The sequence below is a fragment of the Rhipicephalus microplus genome, chromosome X, assembly GCF_043290135.1.
Source record: "Rhipicephalus microplus isolate Deutch F79 chromosome X, USDA_Rmic, whole genome shotgun sequence".
Classification (NCBI taxonomy): Eukaryota; Metazoa; Arthropoda; class Arachnida; order Ixodida; family Ixodidae; genus Rhipicephalus; species Rhipicephalus microplus.
In genome coordinates this window covers 345,303,106-345,328,299 of record NC_134710.1, presented here as the reverse complement: position 1 = coordinate 345,328,299, position 25,194 = coordinate 345,303,106, and the positions used below count along the sequence as shown (strand labels likewise).

The following is a 25,194-nucleotide window of genomic DNA, read 5'->3' as shown; positions in this document are numbered from 1 at the left end:
GTTGGCTCGGCTACATAGTTTTTGCTTCTTTTACTTTTGTCATGTGTGTAGTTCAAATGATGTTAATACATTATAGGCTCCTGTTCGTAAAATTCATGTAGCCGTGGTTTGAAACTTTGTGAGTCGTTACTTTCAATGATGTCACTCGAATAAATGTGATGGATTAAATGCTTCTATAAATCATTACAGGGAATGTCACTGGAAACAACTTTTTGACGAGTGAACTTTTCATCGTCTAAGCAACGCTGCCGCCCTGATGAGGACAAGTAAACTTGCCAAGACATTGTTTGCGGTGACTTTCTCTAAGAATTTTGATGGCTTCAAGCCTCTCCGTGCCCGTGAACTTCAGCCTCATTTGTTAGTTCATTTTTGTAAGAAAACGTAGTGTGCCATCATAACAAAAGTAATCTTCAATTATGACGTGTCGTATCGTGATTGTTCATAATCCATTTGGCGACAGATATTCTAGATTCATTGTTTTCTCATTATGTCCATATGACAGCTGCAAATTAAAGCTACTTTAATAGATTGACACTTTCAGACTATGTGTATTTTCTGTTTTTTTTAATACAAAACGTTCATAAAAAGTTCATTTTATTTATGTCGATGGAGTTTCATCTAACTGTGAAATGGGCCAGCTAAACTTTCGCCGCTTGAAAAAACACAATCAAATAAAAAAATGATTAACAAAATTTTACTAATGGCCGCATCGGCCAAGAGGCCAGCGGACCTGGAAGAAGGAACGAGCGCATTCCGTTTGCATGCGAAGTGAGAAAGGAGGGCTTCCGTGGCAACCCTCCTCCTCTTACATTTCCGTTCTTTCCCTCTATTTGGCGACCTCAGCAGTGACGTCATGTAAGAAATGTTCTGTTCGTGATTTATTTCTAAATGAATGCTTGGCTTCTTTTGGTCGCATCACATGTTGATGTCAATTCTTTCTCGTCCGCTATCGACAAACATAGTGACAACCGTCCGTAATCATCACAGATGGGTATACTGACTCAATAGGCAAAATGATCATAGATATTTGTGAAAGGCATAATTTGATCATTTTCAACAGTACTGAGAAGTGTGAAGGGCAAATAACATGGGAGGTAGGAAGGCTGCAGTCAACGATAGATTACGCACTGATGTCACATAGGATGTATGATAAGCTCAAGGGAATGCACATAGATGAAGGTGGCTCCAGGAATCTGGGTAGTGATCACAAACGTATCAAGCTAAGTTTTGGAAGAGCAGCGAAAGTGGGAAGGAGACAAGATGAGCAACTACAGGAAAATTTTCATTCAGAAAGGCAGATAGAAATTGCTACTAAAGAAATTGAGAAGGTAATCACTGAGGATAATAAAACTGTGTGGACATACACAAATCTAATTAGACTGTTTGGGCTAGAGCTTGCTAAGGCACGTGACAAGTCACCCCGGAAAAGAAGACACAAGCCTACGAGTTGGTGGGATGAGAAAGTTGAGAGAGCCATAGCAAAACGTCAGGAAGCCTCTAGGGAACACAGACATGCTAAGCAACGGGGTGAACCGACAGATGATGTTGAAAGAAAATGGGACATCTTTCTAAGCTGTAGAAGGGAATTATCCCGTCTGATCAATGAAAAGATTAGAAGAAAGGGGGCTCAGTGGCTGGCAGAAGTACATAAAAAGGACAAAAAGGCAGCTGCGAAATTTTGGAACCATCTATACTGCCTAAGAAATGGGATAAGCCTAGAACAGAGGTTTATAACTACAGCTCAAGGTGCAGGCTAGAAGGGGGCGAAGCTATTGAATATATAAGAACAAGGGTGACAGAAAAATTTCAACAAAGAAGTGCCTTATGCACTACAATAGACAAGGATAGATCAAATGGCACAATGGCTTCATTTTCACAACGAGAGTGGGAAAGGGCTGAGAAGAGGGTTCCTAGTAGTACATCAGCAGGCCCAGATGGCATTCTAATTATGCTGATAAAGACATTGGGTTTGAAGTCTAAACAGACTTTGAGAGAGGCAGTGAGCAAAATAATAATCGATGGTGAAGTCCTTGATGGATGGAAACTTAGCAGGATGAGCATGATCTATAAAGGAAAGGGGGACAAAGCTGACATAAACAACTACCGTCCTATAATAGTGACATCAGTGGTCTACAGGCTGGCGATGTAGATTATAGAGGAAAGACTGCAGGCATGGATAGAGGATGAGGGAGTGCTGGGGGAACTGCTGAATGGGTTTCGGAAACACAGGAGGTTGGAAGACAATCTGTTCTCACTGACGCAGTGCATCGAAATAGCAGAACAGGAACACAGGCCCCTGTGGCTAGCATTTTTGGATATCAAGGGAGCATACGATAGCGTAGTTCAAGAGGACTTGTGGGGAATACTGGACACACTAGGTGTGGAAGATGGAGTCACTAATCTTTTAAAGTATATCTATAAAGATAACAAGGTAGTTATAAAGTGGTAAAAACAGGTATCCAAGCCCACAGAGGTGAAAGGGGGACTTAGGCAGGGGTGTCCTCTGTCACCCTTGTTATTCATGATGTACCAAGAAGGATTAGAGGCCAAATTAGAAGGAAGTGGACTTGGCTTCAACCTCTCTTTCGTCAAACAAGGAAAACTCATTGATCAGGCACTACCAGCATTAATGTCCGCAGATGATATAGTGCTAATGGCCGACAACAAGAAAGATTTGCAGAGATTGATGGACATCTGCGGTAATGAGAGAGATAGGTTAGATTTTAGATTCAGTAAGGAAAAATCAGCAGTCATAATTTTTAATGATAATGAAGGTATTGAGTTTAGAATACAGGAGGTCATGCTAGAGATAACAGATAAATACAAATATCTGGGCGTATGGATAAACAATGGGACCGAGTGCCTAAGGGAACACGAAATATACGTGACGACTAAAAGTAACAGGAATGCTGCAGTGATGAAAAATAGGGCACTGTGGAATTACAATAGGTATGATGTTGTGAGAGGAATATGAAAATGGGTCATGGTTGCTGGGCTGACGTTCGGCAATGCGGTCTTGTGCATGAGATCAGAAGTTCAAGCAAGATTAGAAATTAAGCAACATGGAATAGGTAGGCTTGCTTTAGGAGCTTACGAGAATACACCAAATCAGGGAGTACAAGGTGATATGGGATAGACATCATTTGAGGGCAGGGAAGCTAGCAGCAAGATAAAATTTCAGAAGCGATTGAGAGAAATGGGGGAGGAGCGTTGGGCTAGGAAGGTTTTCAGCTACTTGTACATGAAGAATGTCGATACAAAATGAAGGAAGCGAACCAGGAAATTGACTGGTAAATACTTAGAAAACAGCAGGTGGCCAAACCAAAAAGAACTATCGGTTAAGAAAAAAGTGAAGGAAACGGAGACTGACATGTGGAGAATTGGCATGATTAAGAAGTCCACACTAGAGATCTATCGAACTTTTATGCAGAAAATCACCAAGGAAAATATGTATGATAATACTCGGGGTAGTTCTCTACTGTTTGACGCCAGGACGGGAGTATTGCGAACCAAGACACAGCGGGCCAAATACAAAGGGGTAGACACAGTATGCAGTGCGTGTGGAGAGGAAGAAAAAACTGCCGAACTCTTGATAATGTTCTGTAAAGGGCTTCACCCTATAGTTCAGGATGATGGCGCAGAGTTTTTCAAAGCACTTGGGTTTAGGGACAGGGAGGGCAAAATAGACTTTAAGCGTGTAGAATTAACTAGAAGGAGGTTATCTGATTGGCGGCTAAAGTCAAAGCACGAGTGAAAATTAAACCCTTCACTGCAAAGTACGAATCTTGAAATTCACTATTTAAAGGAAAAAAAAAAGATAAATCTAGGCGTTAGTTCACTAAGTATTATGGCTAGGTGATGCTAGCCGCCGCGCAATCTAAAGGGTACAGCCACATCCATCCATCCATCCAGCTAAAGCGTCATCAGCGTGCTAGAGCATGTACACCGCCCCCTGATCACGCGTGACCGTGCCCAAGTTTCTAGCGACGCACATTTCCCCTTCCTTCTCTAGCGTCCCTTCATGCTTTTTACCAAATGTGGAGGGTGTGGTGCATTTTTTTTTCTTACACTGTGGATGCAGCCAACTTTTTTATCTAAAAATACTAGACGCCGGACTCAGACGCGTGGTGATGTTAAAGGGCCCGTAAAGCATCCAGAGGTCGAAATTCAGTTGTGGTTGGGAAATTGTGCACGAGTGTACGACGAACACGGAGCCGTGAGAATTTTTCGAAACGATAGACGCGTTTGATTATCGAAACCATGGAAATCAACACCTTTCGCTCTTTCCTGCTCTTCTCTCTGCTAGCTCTCTCGCTTGGAGCCCCCCCCCCCCCCCGATTTCGCGTGGCATACGTCATCGTGACGGGCTGCTTGAAACACTGTCTACCTCCAGTCGCCGCGACTCCAGCCGTCAACTCAATCAGCTGCGTGCTTGTTGGCGAACCGTGGCTGCCCGTAATCATGCCTGTAAGGAACCTGCGTTGCGCGCACGATTGCCAACGCGGCAACAACAAGCAGCGCGGGTAGCTGCTTGCCGACTGACCGGAAGTCGTATGCTCTTGTTCGACGAGTCACAGCATTTTTGGCATATTTGGCTTGATGCGTCAGAAATGTGGCACGGCGCGTCATGCGGAGGAAGAGGGATTGTTTCTTCGAACGACTCTTTCTTTGCTAACACACAATTCGGATATCGAGCTCATCTGTCTGCCCAAGATGTCCTTCTACAATTACGGGAGGAAGTCTTAGGACCACCGTCGCGCGCCCAAACGAGAGCACTTGTCGCCTTAGATCTCAAAGGGGCGTTGATAATGTTGCACATGAACTTATCCTTCGCAATGTTGCAGAGTCGCATTGTGGGGCTCGTATGTACAACTATATCCGCGCATTTATTCGAGATCGCACAGCTACCATCGGAATCGGGCCGCATCGATCAGGTACAATCCGCCTTGTAGGGCGTGGGACACCACAGGGCTCTGTTCTTTCCCCCACCCTATTCAATATCACGCTTGCAGGGCTCCCCCGGCTTCTTGATCAGATCCCCGATGTCGCTCACGCTATTTATGCGGACATCACTATCTGGTGTACACGTGGTTGCGACGGTGCTATCCAAGAGCGACTGCAGCAAGCAGTCGACACTGTCTCTGAGTATGCGAGAAAAGGGGGCTTAAATTGTGCTCCACAAAAGTCGGAGCTCATAATCATTCGTTCCCGCAGCCCCTCACCTATGCCGCCCATCACTGTACACGTGGATGGTATACCCATACCACAGGTCAGCCGTGCTCGCATCCTAGGCCTACACGTCCAGGCGGATGGCAGGTCTAACTATACTGTTTCCCTTCTATCCCGACAAACTGAGCAAATTCTGGCCATGATCAGGCGGGTCTCTAACAGGCGCTCGGGTCTTCGAGAAGAGGACCTGCTGCGCTTGGTGGAGGCATGCATCATCAGCCGTCTTACATACCATCTTCCCTTTCAGCGGTTGACCCAAGCGCAACAACTTCGCGTTGATGCCCTCATTCGTGTATCGTGGGTACCTTGCTTGTGCTGTGCCGTTATGGCCGAAACAGAATGTGTGGTCTGAAACGCGTTGGTTCTTCAGCGCCATCATCAGCGGCGGCTACGGCGCACAACACCAACGGACAAGCACGAAGCTAGCCCATGGCCTACCGCACTATACTTCCACATACCGCCTCCTTAATTTAGGAATGCATAACACACTAGGAGAACTACTAGAGGCGCATTGGGTCAGTCACCGCCTGCTCACACGTACTGGCCGCTATCTCCTTGCACGGTTAGGGCACTCTGTCCCACCACTTGAACCTGAAGCCCGCCCAACGACCTTATCACCCGCCCTACGTAAGGTACTGAATATTCATCCCTTGCCGCGTAATATGCACCCAGTGCATGACAAAGGACGGCGTAAAGCTCGTGTGCGATACCTTAACCGCATGCTCGAAAACATCCCAGAATCCCAGGCTCTATACACAGACCCGGCGCGCACTCAAGAGGGCTATACATCCGTAGTGTTGGATGGCACTGAATCCCTGAAGGACTCTGCTGCAATGCGCGGCACTAATGTCACGTACGGAGAAATTCTCGGCGTTGCTCTCGCCATTCGACACGCCGTTCGTGTCCCAGGGGAAGTGTATATACTGACGGACTCGCAACAGGCATGTCGGGCGTTCCTATCAGGACATGGCATTCCGAGAGCAGCACAACAAATTCTCAAACAGATCCCGAAAAATGATTCAGTCACACCTTCCCGCATCCACTAAATGTGGACCCCTGTTCATGCCTCGCTGCCGGGCAATGAACGCGCACATGCAGTAGCCCGCGATATTTCCCTCCGGGCGGCCCGGCGTGGGGAAATGACCAGTTCAGGGTGGGGGGATCTCTTGCTGCGTTACGGAGAGATTCTCCGTCGTTATAGAAGCGTTCGCTGCACTCACCGTGCGCCACCACCATCCTTCTCGAGAGAGGAAGCAGTGGCACTACGCCAGTTGCAAACCGACACTTTTCCTAATCTTGTCTCTCTGAACAAATACTGGCCACACTGTTATGCCGACAATTGTCCGGGCTGCGGCAGGTCACCCTCCATCTTCCACGTCACTATCGAGTGCACGGAAAACCTTTTCCCTCCATTACCACCCCTCCTCCGCCCGCTGCGCAAAAAAGAGCTGTGGGACGACACCCTCCGCGACGGACCTCCCGAGGTTCTGCGAGCCATCATACAACGGGCTCGACACGTCGCCGGAGTCGTCCTAGGGACCCCGTACTAGGGGTCCCTCCCATGCTTTTTGTTCTACCTACATAATAACGATGTTTGTCTCTCTTCGAACGAGGCCGGGCTAGACTGCACCTACAATTAGCGCGCGCAGGTGCAGTCTAGCCCGACCGTGATTGGAATTTGTGGCGCGCCGGCGGCTCGTAGCGCTGCCACGTGCAGAATCGTTGATCACGACGGCATTCTGCACACGTTTACTTGAAATTATTGAAAAAAAAATATCGGAGGTGGTTTATGGGCCGTGCCTGCCATGCGATATAGATATCGAGGGCTCGTGTCATCTCTGCTGCAGCCGCGCGTTCGTCGCGAGCGCTCATATGAGTTTATACTCGCGGATAGAACACATGATGCGCGGAGTGATGTCGATTGGGGCTTTATAAGGAAAATGGCAGCGAGGACAAAAACCCTTCGAGGGCGGCAATTATACTGTGGAGGAGATAGCTTTTTTATTCTTTTGCATAATAGTCTTTGGTGCTGATTCCCAGTGTTTACAAATTATGCCAATATTACTTTTTTGTACTGCATGTATGAATGTGTGTTATTGAACTGCAATTTGTTTGAGTATAAGAGTGTAGCCTTTCATATGCTGACTGTCTTGTTTTGTTTCTATGCATCACATTTTATTTGTGCTGGGCGTCTGGCGCACTTATGTAGTTTAATCCATGGTCCATTTCCAATTTTTGTTACATAAAAAAAGTATTAATAATGCGATTTTCATCATTTCAATGTTATAGATCACGTGTGTTCACATGTGGCCATGATGACTGAAATTGGTTATGCAAAATATTAACTTTGGAGCAAAGTGCATTTTGTTGCATTGTTGAAGACATTCCAAAATGACAGATAAAATTTTTCGTACCAACATACAAGCTCCACAGTGATTTTTTCGGCATTTTAAGGAAGCCTGCAAAATATTCCTAAGGTTTCACTCTTGTAAACCTATTCATCACAAGTGAAATCAATATGTTTAGCTTGGTTCTGCAAAAACTATGGGCACCGTGCATTGTTGGAGAGTTTCTTAACCACCTACCGACGCTCGCAGGCTCCTCTCTCTTCTTTTTCGCTATCTGCATTTCCGATGGAGGCGGAAATGTTGTAGGCCCGTGTGCTCAGATTTGGGTGCACGTTAAAGAACCCCAGGTGGTCTAAATTTCCGGAGCCCTCCACTACGGCGTCTCTCATAATCATATAGTGGTTTTGGGACGTTAAACCCCACATATCAATCAATCAATCTTTTTTGCTATCGCCTGCAGCCGCCTCTCCAATGATGTTATGTGACAAGTAATAGCTGTTAAGTGAGCAAACGAAACAAATTATTAATTGATTTCAATGTTTTTGTAGTTGCCTACAACTTAACGCATTCACTGGAGTGTGGGTCACCTGTGCTCCTTCTGTGTGGCTGCAATGTTACGAGCACGCATCTACTTGCTGATGCAATGACTTTGTCACACTTGAACGCAGAGGTGAACGTTGTTGTTAGACGTTATGAATAGCCAGAATACTTTTTTAGTGTTAGATGCCCTGACCCATCGGTTGCCCATGATGCACTGAATTAAAACATTTTCTTGCTGAGTGGAGGGCGTGAACAACTGGTGGTCCACGCTCAAAAACTCTCCATCATGTGCTGCCATTTAAGGTTATAGAATGCAACCAATTTATTTATTTTTACTAGATTTAATGTGAGATGGTAATGTTGTTTTTAAGGAGCAAAGTGATGGCCTACTTATCATTGTGTTGCTCCCCCCCATTTTGCCATATGGCTTTTGAAATGTGTTTCACTCAAATAAGTGTACATGTGTTCTTCCTGCTGCTTGCAAAAACGTGTCAACCTGACTCAGTGTATCATAATGCCTTTTACCGATGCTTATTAAAGCACAAAACAGAGGAAGCAAATGTGTCCTTGTGTTTTCTAGTGCCAGGCACCTTAAATTTCAGCATAGCTTTATGCAAAAAAGCAAATAAATTGCTCTGTGTCTTTAAAATAAGCACGCCAAATGCCAGTCACAAAGGTAGCATTGCCATCTCTTCGGATCGAATGAAATAGGCACAGGTGCATGATCCACTTGTGGGTCATGGCGCACTTGGACATTACGCTGAGTGACCCAGATGGGAGTCACTCTGCACCTTAAATGAGACCTCAAAAAACCATGCCACAATGAATGTGTTAAGATCGATATTTTCTGAATTAGACATTCAAAAAATGCCCTACTATTGTTATAATTACTGAATGTTAATTAATTACTTAATACTTAGTGATATTTTGAAACTATTTGTTTTTAGGACACATTTTTAGTGCTAATACCCAGCTAGTGCAACCTTCCTAGAGCTCTTGGTTTTTCTTTAAATCTTGGGCCAAGTTAGCTGGGACACCCTGTATACATATGTGCAGTCATAAAAAAGAAAGATAGTTGAAGGGATGTTGCTCATTAGAGGAGATAATACAAAGATGCTTTTTGGCAGAAAATTGCAGGCCATGGTTTCGCGAATCTGCATTGCTTGCACTTTTAAAGCATGTCTTGCAGATGCTTTGTGGTTATCTGCAATGGAGTATGAGGCTACAGGTTCCATGTCTGTTGATATGGATTATAAATATACTTTACGAGCACATTTAAAACAAGCCACAGTAGCCTGCACACTTTATTGTGTCTAGGTGTTTCTTGTGGTACTGTGGACTCTACATTGCTTCTCGTGTAAAAACTTGTATGCTACCCAATGAAAACTTCTGAGTGCATCGAACACTTCTTTTAGACAGCCTTTTTTTTAATACCCAGATTTTCCTATGGAAAAAGAAGCAAACTCCAAGCCTACAACACTGGCCTAATGGGACTGTCATCCTGGAGTGCCACACTGGCTAAACATCAACTAGATCAGATGTTTTTCTTCCTTGAAACTGGCATGGGACGATGACGGACAAGTACATGTGCTTCTGGTCTTGGGGAAGACCTGATGCCTGTATCAACTGCTTCCCAGCACTTGATGGTAGTCATGGAGTGCATGACATATATTTTCCAAGCATTTTCTCTACAGTTTGCAGGTTGGTGGCTTTCCATTTTTTTTTTGCATACCATAGTATTTTACTTCTGCCTTTCTTTGTTAAGCACTTAAGCAAACTGACTCAAATCAAAACTAAGCAAAATTAATTTATTAGGGGCCTTGGGAAGGTAAATGTGTTACCCCTTGCTTGACTGAAAGGAAAGAAGAAAAATGTGCCAAAACTACTGAAAAGATTTTTTCACTCAATTTGTAGAGCTTTTTCTTCTGAATAAAACAGTATGCTTTGTTCATTTCCAAGGGGCTTCTTTATTTCATTAGTTGCCTAGAAAAAATATACCAACTCGAAAATGGATTCACTGCATGGCAATACAATGAAAGCCAAAACTCAAATGTTTCAAAATGGACAATTGTGGCCATCTAATGTGAAGAAACAAAAATGTGACGAGTACTTGTAACACCACTTTTATCTGTAATGCTGCAAATGGCATTGAGAGTATTTAAATAAGGAGTCATCATCAGTAATTTTGGTATAAAATCTTGTGACTTAACTCGTCAGTGGTTGCAAAAGGGTTAATACCGCTTCGGCTGAGAAAGAGGATATACTACTGTGGCCTGCATTAATTGCACTTGTCATATAAATGCTTGCTTGAGGTAAAACAATTGAGTGACAAGAACTTAAACAAATTAGAAGTACCACCGAAAAAAATGCTGCTTCTGTTTGAGTACTATTACAGTGGCTCTAAAGAGATGTGTAGCAACACACTGCCTGTAAAACATTCGATGCTCAAAGAGAAACAATTTAGAAATACAAAATAGTATTTCACATTTATGAAAACAAGCTTCTCATTTTGAATTCGATATTAACCACACACAGTTATGCACTGCCTAGACAATGAATTCAAGTGCGCGGTATAAGCACAGGGTTTGGTGAGCTCTAACTATACATATCAGGCGCAAGGCCAACCACTGGAAAAGCAAGTGTTAGCTGTGGTGGTGTAGCTGTTACAGACCTCGACTGCTGACGCTAAATTTGGGGTTTTGATCCTGGCTGCAGTGGTGATATTTCGATGGAAGCGATATACTGGAGGCCTGTGTATTCTGTAATGTCAGTGCACATTACAGAACACCAGATGGTCAAAATTTTTGGAGCCCTCCATTACGGCATCCCTCATAATCTTATTGTGGTTTTGGCACGCATGCTTTGGAGATATTTTAGAAAAGCAAGCACCACCATCGGTATGAAATGTTAGGCAGGATCACGTGGCCACAGCGATTGTGTCTTCGGCATCGAGAGCACCAAAACGATGTGAAAACAAAATTTTAGAATGCCATCCACCCAATGCGCACTTTGCAACACTGGAAAGCACAACAGTATGTAGTTACTGCATTGATAGTGTCTCACATGGCCAAATTTAGAATTGTTCTTCAGCCATCAGTTGCAAACCTATGTGCAGCCAGCACTCCCCTTAGGGAGAGTTTTTCTCCTTCAGCATTGGGCTTATGTGTTCGCTGAAAACCAGAAAGCACACACTGAGACACCACGCCTCTGCACATTGATCAGCTCAAGATGCTTTTCTTCCACAAGCTGGTCTATAAGCTGCCCACCTTTATAGCACTCCTGAAATCAAGTCGATTCTAGTTGGCCCATCCCAGCTCCACTTGTTTTCTATGGAGATATATGTATTATTGTTAAAAATGTGCCATGCCTTTTGTGTTATGGCCATGGTTTCGCGAACAAAATTGCTGGAGAACTTGCCATAGAGTGTATGGCATTAAAAACTTCCAAGGCAGACTCCACACCTTATTTTTACTCTTCTTTGCAAATAAAAAGTTTCTGAGACAACTTCTCCCTTATTTTTTTGTGATTCACAGCTCGTTCAGGTCATTATCTACTGCCAGCATTTAGAGAACTAGCTCTGTGAACTATGTGATATTTGTTCACCTTTGCATTGCACGATATGCCACATGTCTTGCCTTTTAGTCTGCTTCACTTTCAACAGCAGTCATGAAATGTGTAGCCTTAATCCTTTGTTCTATGAAAATTTTGAGGATATGCTGGCAACTTCACTGGAACAGGAAGGCAACATAAAGGCTCATGTTAAAAAGGAAGGTTTCTGCTTGTCTAAACCGCAACCAGTTAATAGACTGGACCAAAAGCAGAATATATGGGAAGTTGCACTAAGGTAGAGGAACTTATAGTATGACACCAGGTGAAAAATAATTATAATGAAATCGAATTAAAGACTGTTAGTAGTCTTCCTGATGGCACACACAAGTCACTGTAGATGCTGAAGTTCAGGAAGTTTTATTGAAAATATTTTGAACAGATTTGATACTGCACACAGCACTGTTGGATGCACTATCAAAGCTAGCTGTGCTGATGATAAAAAACGCATAGCTCTTTTTTTGACAAAATTCGAGCACCACACCGGAATTATCTTTATGAATCAGTAAATGTAACATTGTCAATAGTGGCTTGAAAGTGCCACTCCTTGTATTTTTTCTTATGCGTGTTGTTCTTGATTCATCCGTATTGTGGGTATCGAGCTTGCAGTATCCCGTTCATAGTTAAAGCAAGGACGATGGAAGCACATAAAAAAAGAACACTATTTCCCTAAATGTGTCAATTGGCAGGGTCAGCCCAGGCACATGAGAAAGCTACACGGCGACCATGATTCTTGAGTAGCAGCAATCAGCCAGCTTTAGTATCAGCAGCTGTTCTTCCTGGCTGCCAGGGCACCTCTCCCTTGGACAGCACAAAGACTGACCCTTTGAAGAGAGCAGGTAAGCTACACACACAACTTCTGCGTGACACGTGGCGCTATCTCTGGATAGCCGGTGTGTGTTGTTTCTACACATCCCCCCTCCTCAAAATGGCGGGCAGACTATTAGTTGACCAGAGGTCAGCTAATAATGTTCGGCCATAGGTACCCTAATGCGTACTGAGGAGGAAAAAAAAAAAACAATGAACATTTTCTTCTTGCCACCAACAAATGTATATGCATCTTAGGCCAATGAACGAGGTGAGCATAGCTACCATATGCTTTCGGAAGGAAAAGAATAGCAAGCACAAAGGAAGTAAATATGTCGTCTTCTCAAACTCAACACGATCAGCCCACAAAATAAGAATAAGTACACAAAGAAGTGCACGACACAAGCGCTGTTTCTAACAACTGAAAATTTAAAGAAACGTGTCATATATATATATATGCGAACATGAAGGCATAAAATAATCCAGCAGAGCCCACGTACCTTCGGAATCGACGTTATGCAAACTATGCGGAGGGAAGGTGAGCATGTCACAATTTTTTTTATTGAGCGACACGTCATGAAATGATGCTAAATATGTTTACAAATGTCGCACGCCCAGACATATATTGAAGAGTTACAGATGTTTACATAACCAGTTGTCTGCACTTGCCCAATGATGCCAACAGGAACATGGGTATTAGCAACACCAGAAGCTGATATGAAGTGCCGAATCATGCGAGGATGCTGGCCGTGGACACTGCTACATAAATCAACTTCAGTGCATGGCACCGAACCACAATTGATGTTAAACCAGCGCGATGACTGTACCAAAGGAGCACATATGTAATGTTTATAAAATTTGTGCGTTTTGGTTAATAGTGCCGTATAAAATTATATTAAGTATAAAATTTGTGCGTTTTGGTTAATAGTGCCGTGTAATTTGCAACGCTATAAAAATGAGAGTAATTGAAACGCTCAGGAGAGCCCAGTGGTTTTTTTTCTACTCAGAAGCATTCGCATAAGCAGGTAACTTTGACCAAATTAACCTTCTAGAAAGCAGTCTTTGTCTATGTTTTCTTGGCTATACTTTGAAGAGCGCTTGATCAAGTGATTATATGAACGGAACCGTAAGCTTTTTCTAATGTTGAGCAAACGAAGAATATTTTGGCCACAGCGTAGGCCAAAGTTTCAGGAAAGCTAGATAGCTTCCAATTATTGGCAGCTGTAGAGAAAGACGAGACTTTAGGACATATTTAGCGCTCGCTGAATCCGAGTTCCGGACCGATGCTCTCTGCTGGACAGAACCGATGAGAGTAGTCAGCGACGAAAAGAAGGAGACAGCCGTTCTATGTCAGGACGACAGTGGTAAAAAGCAAAGCTGCGCTTTACTTGAGCCAGAAATTGGGCTCTCGGGAGATAACGTACTGCGCTTCAGGAAAGGAGTGCGCTTGCATTGTGTAGGCCATTCATCAGTTGCAGTGTTATCTCGGAGGTGTTAAATTTAAAGTAGATACCGACCATTGTCCCCTTGGTTGCAAACCATGACATCGAAGAACAGTCGCCTTGTGAGGCGAAGCTTGGTCCTTCAAAAATATCATTTTGACATTAGGTAAAAAAGGGCGAATTGAATGGAAAGGCTGACGCACTCAGTCGCTATTTCTAAGCCATTCTGGGGTGCTCTTGATGTATCAAAATTGATATTTTAATTTTTTTTTCGTGCAACTTATTATGTGAAATTTGTAAGGTAGCACGTCCGGTTTCTCAGCTCAAGTGAGTCCTGAGAGTTCTGAGTGGGAGCTTTTTGTTAAAAGCTAGGGAAAAAAATTGGTTTGCCATCCCTCTTTTGGCTTGGTTTGTTCGAAGAGAGCCGAGTGCTTGCTTGTGCATGTGGTCGAGTTTCAGAGATGCTGTTGAAGATTTCGGCAATTGCCCAGACCATGCCACAAGCGAAGGCCAGTTCCTGGCATTCAACTACGGACCCTTTCGTTGTCCCTACGAGCAGCAGTGGTGACTGCTGCCCTCCATGACTCATCTGGCGAGGGGGAAGCTGTTATGACCGTCGTCAGTAGGCGCCATGCTGTCGCTGTGAAGCGTAGCCGGGCAGCGTTCCCACGCCTGGAACCCAGTTTTCTCAGAACCAGCGTCCAGAGATGACGAGGGAGCGGTGCTCTTTTAATCCTCAAACAAGTAGCCGACTGGCCGGCTGCCTATGCCCGCCAGGTATTGTCCCTGCTAGCCGGAGGATGAGACGTCGTGTCGCCATGACGCTGTAAGTCGTTCCAGGTAGGATAACAAAGACAGCGTCTTCCTTGAAAGAAACCGCGGCCGCCGCCACAAATTGCCCTGCTAATTGAGCGGACAGATTGGCGGACCGTTTGATGTCTGCTGTCTGGAGCTTGGGACCCCCCGACCAGCGGCACACACACGACGAGGAAGAGGCCCTCTGGCGCCACCTTGCAGTGCAGTGATCACGACTCAATATTGGATGTTCACGTGGGCCGTGCATGCTCGTACCCCTCGCCTGTTGTGTGTGTGTGATTGGTGTTCCACTCAAGAAGGAGGAGCCCGACAGGGCTTATAACGACGCCGCAGAGTGCGGGACGTCCCTCTGAACCATGTAACGGTTCAACCACCACGTTCGTGGTTCGTGTGAATTCCTAACCTCATGCTGTAAATAATTGTAAATAGTGCCATATACCTGTTTGTTTTTAGTATCCCCATTCTGTCAGCGTTCGTTTCCTCAACCCTAAGCTACACCACACTACCACAAAATACCGGGCAGCCACCGGTCCTCAACAACTGGTGATCAGCGGTGGGATAAGACTCAGCACCGGGATCCACAACAACTGGTGATCAGCGCTGGGATTCGGTACGACTACTGGTGAACAGCGCCGAGAGCCACAACAACTGGTGGCAGCGGTGGGATTCGCAACAACTGATGGCAGCGGTGGGATCCACAACAACGGGTGGCAGCGGTGGGATCTACAACAACGGGTGGCAGCGGTGGGATCCACAACAGTGTCATGACCACACACACTGTGTCGGGCTCAAGCTGGGGTTCAACAGATAATGGCGTACGTGAAAATGCATCAGCAACCATATTAGGGCTACCCTTCTTACACCTAATGACATAATCAAAACACAAAAAAGTATGTGCTCATCAAACCAATAGTCCAGAGGGATTAGGTTACAGTTTCAGCCAAGACAGCGCTTGATGATTAGTCTGAATAACTAAGTCCCATCCAAAAACACGCCAAACTTTTTAATGCAAGTATAATGGCTAGACATTCCTTCTTTGTTACCGAGTATTTGTGTTGCACTGGTCAAAGTGTGGCTTGCGAAAGCAATGGGCCTCAGAGTTGGCGTACTCCTGTAAAAGTACAGCACCGAGGTCCTAACTGTTTGCCTCGGTCTGTAAAAAAAAAAGAGAAAAAAAAGCTTTGTTCAGATCTGGCAGCTGAAGAGAGGCATTACTGGTGATTGCTCTCAGAAGCATGTTGAAAGCTGTTAGTTGCTCACTGCTTCATAGCCATTTAGCACCTTTCTTCAGTAGCTGTGTTAGTGGTCGAGGGATGTCTGCGCATTGTACGTGCAATGAAATCACGATAAAAAACAATGATTCCACGACACCTTTGCAAAATCTTGGTGTTTCTGGGCAGAGAAAAAACTGCAGTTGGCCCGGAGCTTATTTAGGTTTGGTTTTAGTACACAATTGTCGACAACGAACCAAAGAGGGTTGATCTTGTTAGTAGAGAGCTGCAATTTTCCGGGATGAACTGTTATACTAGCTGCTGACATCCACTATATGCGGCTGCCGCTGCTGCTGCGACCATCGCCGCCACCGCCACCAGTAGCAGCAGTAGCAACAACATCAACAACCATAACAACAACAAGGAAAACATTAGACTGTATACATCAGAATGTGCTATTGGTGAATTATGAATTCAGCTGCATTGAAAACTTTTTTTTTATAAAGGTAACTTGTGTGATAGAGCGAAGTCTGCTGAAATTTAGCACACAAACCCTAGTAATGTTTTTACATGACTCGGACATAATATTTAGACTTGGATTATTTAGTGACAAAGTTCATTTCAAAATTTTGTCATATTTTACATGTTATATTTTGCCACTATCACTACTACAATTGTTTTTTGGTGGGTGAAAAAAGCATGAAGATAATTTTAAAAATTACGGTCCCAATATTTGTAGAAAAACTAGCTGAAAAAAATCTGGACAGTAAGTTATTGTACCTAATGCATGAATAAAAAGCGGAATGCACATGTATTCCACTGATTCAAGTGGTTTGTAAATATAACAAAAATTAACTATTCAGTGGCCTTTTTAATATCATTGTTTCAAAGTCAATTGCTATCAAACAAGGAGAAATAAAAGAAATGAGATCAGCAAAGGAAAAAACAATATGTGCAGCATTACAGCCATAGCTGCAGGTACCCTAGAGATAGAGAAATCATTAGCCCTGACTAGCAGGTGAATAATAAAATCTTGTTTTTAGAACATGTGAAAAAAAGGAAAAGAGATTTTGTGAACTGTATGCAATACAAAATAATGAAAAAAATTTTTCCTGCATGATTAGTAGCCACCATGTATATTATTAGTATGCAAACTGCTACAACATGCATTGTAAAGCAGTAGCACCTCATTAAAAAAATACAGCCTTCTTTTATAGCGTCTTATTTGTCGGTCAAAATATAGCTTGCTTTAGTGATCTAAATTGCTATCACGGCGGCAATATTAATTCAACCTTTTTGGGAAGCTTGAATACTTTATTTAAGTTTCTGGATAGTTTGCTGTCATTTTCAAGTGGTGAGGATGTCTGGTGATATGAATATCAAAGATATTAGCTATGTTGAGGCAAATACTTTTGAGTATGGTAATATGCTCAATAATTGTCAAGTTTCATGAATTAATCAGGAACTTTCATTACACCTGTCAGTGAAACTACACTTGATTACTTTTTGACAAGCTATATGATCCTGAGTTTCGTTTTTACACATTGTACTCATTACCATGCACACCTAAATTTTTTAAAGGTACATTGAAAGTGGTTTTATTGCACCAATACAACTAGGATTTGACTTGCTCTATCAAACTGTTACAGAAAGAAAGTTGCACTCCTTTTAGGAAAATGTGAAAAAAGAACATACCGGGAAACTGGTCAGAAAAATAATGCTAAAGCAGCCAACAGACAAAGTTCACTCATATTTGTTCAAAACACTGTCTACGAGCACGAGTTGGTGCAGAAGTACCTACAGCAATGTGGCTCACCTTACACTTTTCTGCACCTCGCAGGTTTTCCTCGCATCTGTTTCGCTGTGGTCAGTGCTTGCCCCTGACACCTTGGTGGGCCACTCTTGCTGTGCTGCACCACCAGAGGAATACACCAGGCATCAGTTCTTCGGTGACTACTCCCAACCGAACTGACTCGGACAGACTCGCCTAATCTACGGCACATGTGCATCATCAGTGGTAACATCATCCCCTAGCGACTACTGAAACTCCCTGCTGCTGGACACCATCTTTAGTGAGCACTGGAGTACTAAGAGTAACGTGGCTCACCTTCTGCCTTTCTGCACCTTGCAGGTGTGTAATTGCTTTTATTTGTATGCTAATAAAAAGCAGCAAGATCTGCTGGTTTCTACTTGTGTCTTCACATGTATGTGTTATTCACATGTATGTGTCTTCATATGTATGTGTTATTACTGTGCGGTGGTGACACTGAAAGTAATCATGGGCCTACAACCTGTTCAGAGCATCGTCTTGAAACTCAGTCGTTACGTCATGAGCCCTCAGAACAAATGGCAGTCCCACTTAGCTACCAAAAGATGCTCAGTAGCAATATACTCTATTCTAAAAAAAAACTGTACAGAATTGATCGCCAATAAGAAAGCGGTCAATACCAGCCAAAAAAATGTTGAAGTAGAAGTTTGTTGTATGTAAGAAAGACTAGACGCTTTTAAAAAAAGAGCAAGTTTATTTCATCAGTTTAAGGAACACACGACAGGTCCCCGGAAATTGATAGATACCTGCAACAGACAACTTGATTTTAAGCAATTTCGGTTTTATGGCCTGAGGGACAGATAACATAGAAAACTTTGTAACATTTAATAGCATCTCTGGTGTATTGCAGCGGTATGCTGTGGAAAATGGCTGCCACATAATTAGTTAGTTGTAATAAATACACTTTCTATTTTTGTAGTTGCTCAAGTAAGTTTTTACTTAGTTGCTACTTCATTTCACTAATCAGTCAGAGCATTGATGTAGTCAGGAGTCTGCCCACAGGACCGTAGCCAGTGAAGTCTCATGGAGAAGTGAGCAGAGCGGCCAGAGCTAATAAAAGGAATACAGTAATTACGTTTGTAAGGTACACGTAGCGTGATACTACAAAGTTTATGGTAGCATCATGGAAGCTCTCGATAGGAGCTTGATGGAAGCTTCTGGGAGTGTCTCGACATTTGCATTTTAAGCCCTGGTTTTTCCAAAATTCCCCGCAGGGGAAACAATAGAGTCCCTGCAGGACAGTCTAATGACGAGGTAGTCTTCATCTCCACCCCCAAATTGGGAAAGTTGAACACGGCCTCTTTCCCAACCCAGGAAAGAGAGAAGAAGCTCGCCCCATTCGCCGCACAGTGAGAGAGAAGCACTGTACAATACACAATACAATAATACACACAACATAAAACAAAGCAATGACGTTGTGTCCCATGTTCAGATCAACCGTAGTTCAGTGCAGTGTTGACGCATCAATAGGGTCTGCGGCACCGGACAGGCCACGACTTGTGGGAAATGAACACATGAAGCCACCGCAGAATGTGGGAAGTGTACCTAAAGATGAATCCCAGACGCTTGGCTAATTGTTCAGCATGTCTCGTAGTATGTCCAACAAAGCAGGCAGCCTCGACTGCCAACAGCTCTTTCTAATCTGTCAGTCGATGGGGCATGTTCAAAGAGTTTTGACAAGGGAAGTCAACAGTCCTGAAGAATTTGAAGCAGCACTGTCGTGTTGTCCCCACTTCTTTTGCACCTCGGGAAGCGTCGACCTGGAACAAATCAGGGTAGGCTTAGCTGCACAAACATCCCATGCATCCAAGTTTTGCCAAGCCATAGAGGTCGATCATGACAGCATGTAAGCATTATTAAGTTTAAAAAAAAGCTAAATAGTTGTATAACATGAAATGCGGCTTTTAACACTTGTTTTTGTACAAACAAGTAACATGCCTTCAGCTAAAAAACACGGCCACTTCTTGTTCGCGCAGGTTTTGACAGGCAAACCTTAGCATCAAGTTAATTTTTATTAATCTTGGCCTGTAATACTGACACCACATGTGACATCTCGCGATGATTTTGCTTCCAAATTTTTCTATGGCTTCCAACCTTTGTTCTATGCAGACACTTTTTGTTTGCAAAATTAGGATTGCATCATTGAAGAATGTAGCACAGAGACTATACTCACTTGTAACCAATAAGAACATGTGAATACCTAGGCACATCTTATGAGAATTTGCTGTGTTGTGCTATGCGACTACAACTGCTGTTTTATGTATGTTTTGTGAGCATCTAGTGCATATGGTTAAGATTTGTTTTGAACTTATGTACACAGTACAAATTGTTAAAAAACTCATCTTTTCAGCATGAGGTCCCTGGTCCACTGTGCCGTGCTGCATAGCTATAGGATTTCCTCAAGTGGGAGCCGTTCCATTTGAGGCAAGACCATGTCGTAAATGAGGTTTCTTTCATTGATATGCAAGGAAATGCTAGCAGAGTCATAAAATTGGAAAGACAGTAATCTAAAAGTAATTTATTACTGCTTAGCACTTTATTAGTTATTTTTATGAGAGAGCACTGGTTAACTATAATCTATGACGTGTTTTACATAAGTAATTGTAATTCATCATCATCATCATCAGCCTACTACGTCCACTGCACGACAAAGGCCTCTCCCATGTTCCGCCAGTTAACCCGGTCCTGTGCTTGCTGCTGCTAATTTATGCCCGCAAACTTCTTCATCTCATCTGCCCACCTAACCTTCTCTCTCCCCCTAACCCGCTTCCCTTTTCTGGTAATCCAGTTAGTTACCCTTGATGACCAGCGGTTATCCTGTCTACGCGCTACATGCCCGGCCCATGTCCATTTCCTCTTCTTTATTTCAACTATGATATCCTTAACCCCCGTTTATCTCCTAATCCACTCAGCTCTCTTCTTGTCTCTTAAGGTTACACCTACCATTTTTCTTTCCATTGCTCACTGCATCGTCCTCAATTTAAGCTGAACCCTCTTTGTAAGTCTCCAGGTTTCTGCTCCGTAGCTAAGTACCGGCAAGATACAGCTGTTATATACCTTCCTCTTGAGGAATAGTGGCAATCTACCTGTCATAATTTGAGAGTGCTTGCCGAATGTGCTCCACCCCATTCTTATTCTTCTAGTTACTTCAATCTCGTGGTTTGGCTCCGCGGTTATTACCTGCCCTAAGTAGACATAATCTTTTACAACATGAAGTGCACTATTACCTATCTCGAAGCGCTGCTCTCTTCCGAGGTTGTTGTACATTACTTTCGTGTTGTACATTACTTTTGTTTTATGTAGATTAATTTTAAGACCCACCTTTCTGCTCTCCTTGTCCAACTCCGTAATCATGAGTTGCAATTCGTCCCCTGAGTTACTCAGCAATGCAATGTCATCGGCGAAGCGCAGGTTACTAAGGTACTCTCTATTAACTCTTATCCCTAACTGTTCCCATTCTAGGCTTCTGAAAACCTCCTGTAAGCACGCGGTAAATAGCATTGGGGAGATGGTGTCCCCCTGCCTTACACCCTTCTTGATTGGTATTCTGTTGCTTTCTTCATGAAGCACTATGGTAGCAGTTGATCCCCTGTAGATTTCTTCCAGGATGTTTATATATACTTCATCGACGCCCTGATTCCACAGTGTCTGCATGACGGCTGATATTTCTACTGAATCAAACGCCTTCTCGTAATCTATGAAGGCTATGTATAGTGGTTGGTTATACTCTGAGCATTTTTCTATTACCTGATTGATAGTATGAATGTGGTCAATTGTTGAGTAGCCTGTTCAAAATCCTGCTTGTTCCTTTGGTTGATTGAATTCTAATGTTTTCTTTACTCTGTTAGCAATTACCTTTGTAAATAGCTTGTATACTACAGAGAGCAAGCTGATCGGCCTGTAATTCTTGAAGTCCTTGTCATCTCCTTTCTTATGTATTAAGATGATGTTAGCGTTCTTCCAAGACTCTGGTACCCTTCCCGTCAGCAGACACCTCATAAACAGGGTGGCTAGTTTTTCTAACACAATCTGTCCTCCATCTTTCAGCAGATCTGATGTTACCTGATCCTCACCAGCAGCTTTGCCTCTTTGCATGCTCTCCAAAGCTTTTCTGACTTCTTCTGTCATTACTGGTGGGGTGTCATCTGGGTTACTGCTAGTTCTTATAGTATTGAGGTCGTGGTTGTCTCGGCTACTGTACAGATCTCTGTAAAACTCCTCTGCTTTTTTAACTATCCTATCCATATTGGTAGTTATTTTGCCTTCTTTGTCCCTTAGTGCATACATCCGACTTTTGCCTATCCCAAGTTTCCTCTTCACTGCTTTGACGCTTCCTCCGTTTTTCAGAGCATGTTCAATTCTCTCCATGTTATACCTATTGTAATTGTAAGAGTAATTAGTAAATTAGTAGTTGTAATTGTATTGTAATTGTAAATCGTAATTAGTCATATTTTTCTGTAACATGTACGAGTCTGCTGGAAATGTTTTACACACCACCTGTGCATACATCAGAGTGAGTGCAGAAATGTGCTCTTATAATGTTAAAAGATGAGGTGCATGGTTGTTCTTGTAGCCAGAATGAAAAAGGGAGCACGTCACAACAGCTTTATTCAAAGCAGTCATCACAGTTATTCACTGATTGATAGGGGTAGTGCACAAGAATGTATTTCAGTTGGTTATAACATACTTAGAACTTATAGTGATGTCACACATTTTGTCCACACTCTTATAATTAAGACATATTGTTATTCCCAACAAATGGTTAGGGCGTTCCACTTGGGTCTGGCTTGTTGCTTTTTTCGGCACATAATTTCTTTGAAATTGCTCTAAAGATTGTCAGCGATTGTGGAGCCATAAGCTGACAGTTCTTCATATAAAATATATCAAACTGTCAAGCAGTCAAGATTGCTTGTTTTCACAGTGTACATGAGAAAAGTTCAGAAAGATCATACATTTTCAGAGCCTAACAGGAGCTTTGACTTTGGATAAGCCAATAATAGATTGTGATCAAATATGATGTCCAATATATTTGAATTTTAAGGTATTCTTTTGCCAAATACATCAAATTTTCAGAAATAACAAGTATTTGACATGTGTGCTCTACTGCATGTTGGCAGAACTACAATTTAATTAAAATTGAAGTGTATCATCATGTTACATAGTAATAATTCAAAGCAATCTGATGAAAAATTCAGATGCTTATACCAATCTGCACATAGCAAACACCAAGTAGGATGAATTTGTTGCCTTATAAATGTATAAGACAATATAGATAGCTTAGTAAGATGTGGATGATGTCCCAGTTTACTACACCTATGCCTATCAGTAATAAGTGTGAGTGAACAGCTAATTTATGTAACACTGCTTCCACATTATGAATATGAATTAGGGCTCCAAATGCAATTTTTCATTGACTACTATCGCACTTCCACCACGACATTTCGATCTGTCATAGGTTAATACAGTTGGGCAGTTTTAGGAAGTACGAGTTGTGCTTTATTTAACTGCTTGCTCTTACTCTATAGTTCATTGTATGTGAAAAAAACTTTATCTTTCGCATCTTTTCTTAGCTTATTAGCTAGGTTACAGAGCCCTTTTTTATATCACTTAGCAAGAAATCTTCAATGAAGGTACCATGTGTAAACTACCGTAGCATTTCTTCAGGTAGATCGAGGAAGCGGTTGCGACATGACAGATGCCTTCTTGCCATAACATATTCAAACGTCGGTGCTTTAAATGCTACCCTAAGCTTTTATTTCAGGCATCTGAGCACTTTCATTGTGCTCCAAGTGTCAAAGCCCAGTGAAATAAAACCCCAACATGCATGTGCTCGTCGTGAAAAAGAAAAAAAAAAGAAAGCAAATTTCAGAGTTCGGCTCTGTTCTTGTGACATTTTTCGTAGTTTGGCACTGTTCTTGTGACATTGTCATTTGTGGTTGTCAAGAGAACGTGCACAAAATACACCTAAATACCTCTAAATACCTCTAAAATTACTTTTCAGGAAAAAGGATAATTACTATTATGTAATTATTCTTTTTTTCTGAAAAGTAATTTTAGAGGTGTGTAAATTAGATGGGGAGGCAAATCAATAGTAAATATAGCAATCCAGGTAGGAACAAATTCAATTCAATCCACATTCTAAACAATAAAATCTGTAAATACTGAAGTCCGGGTTGATCTAATTCAATCCAGGCCACATTCCAAGTGACCTGGCCTGCAGTCATTATAGTAAACTAGAATATACTCCACCGGTGGTGGAACTGGCGAGGCTCCCATGTCCTCCTTTTCCACAGAAACCGTGATATGGGGCCACTTCTACGTTTCATCACCGCTTTTGCTGCATTGTGATGCTATCACAGGACCCTTCAAACTTTCAGCTGCATTTAATTTGCACTCAGGTGTTTGCTTGCTTCCACGTTTTTCTGAACATCAAACAGCCAACTCACTCTCAGCCTGGCTCAGAGGTTTTATTTTGGCCAGATATACATACTTTTTTCATATTTACCACACACAATCGGAACATTATAAGCATGTTAGGTAAATGTGTTTACTTGTTTTTATACTAGCACCTGATTTTTTTTTTTGCCACTCGAGGGTTTTTTTCCAGTACATATAGTTTTCTAAGCAGATGTGGTGATTATGGTTTTTGCTTTTATTCATCATAGAAAGACCTAGAAAGGTCAGGGAATTTGAAAAAAATCAAATCGGAAGACACCCTCAAGTAAAAAATTTTAGCAATAACAGAAATAAACTAATTTTTCTGAACAGCTTTCCTGGGAGTATCAAAACATTCCTAGTAAAACAATTTGGCCTCTGAAGAGCTCGAGTTGGAGTACCAGACCCGCCGATCAGATGCGATAATTAAACCTGCTGATAGGAGTGATGCACCGGTAATAAATATTAAGGCCGTTAATCCTAAAGAAGAATACCAGCAACAAGAAGACAAGAACTTCTATGCAGAACTCGAAAAGGATTCTGCTACTTTAGTTGGGAAGAAGCAGTTAACAAAATTCGCTACACAAGAATAGAAAAACCTGTGGTGATATGCTTCAAGGAATGTAGGCAATTCAGCCAGGCCCATGTCATTTTTACTTGATGCCTAAAATCCACAAAACCAGTCACCCGTGCCACCCTATTGCTTCAGCTTCAAGCAATGGAATTAGTAGCGACATAAATTTTGAGCGAGTTATGTTTCATTATTTAGGACATAGCTCTGACTATCGAATTGACCGACATACAGCATTTGAGGCCCCCAAAGATGACGACGAAGATAGCGTTACAATATATGCGATGTATCTTTACAGAGTCAATTTCAAGGGCCATGCTAAGGACCTTAAAACGGCCCTGGTAGGGAAGCACTACCTAAA

General features: G+C 42.7%; 1 long non-coding RNA gene across 2 annotated transcripts in view; it reads left to right on the top strand.

Annotated features, from left to right (window-relative positions):
- LOC119162338 (uncharacterized) overlaps positions 1-22,839 on the top strand; it is a 78,838-nt gene extending 55,999 nt beyond the window's left edge. Inside the window, exons 2-5 of one of the 2 annotated variants that reach the window (XR_012887456.1) lie at positions 9,556-9,818; positions 12,413-12,562; positions 17,840-18,130; positions 20,178-22,839. This is a non-coding gene — a long non-coding RNA (uncharacterized LOC119162338). Of the gene's footprint in view, positions 1-9,555; positions 9,819-12,412; positions 12,563-17,839; positions 18,189-20,177 lie in introns of those variants that run through there. The other variant, XR_005108555.2, reaches the window with a different exon arrangement.
- The last annotated feature ends 2,355 nt before the right edge of the window (positions 22,840-25,194 follow it).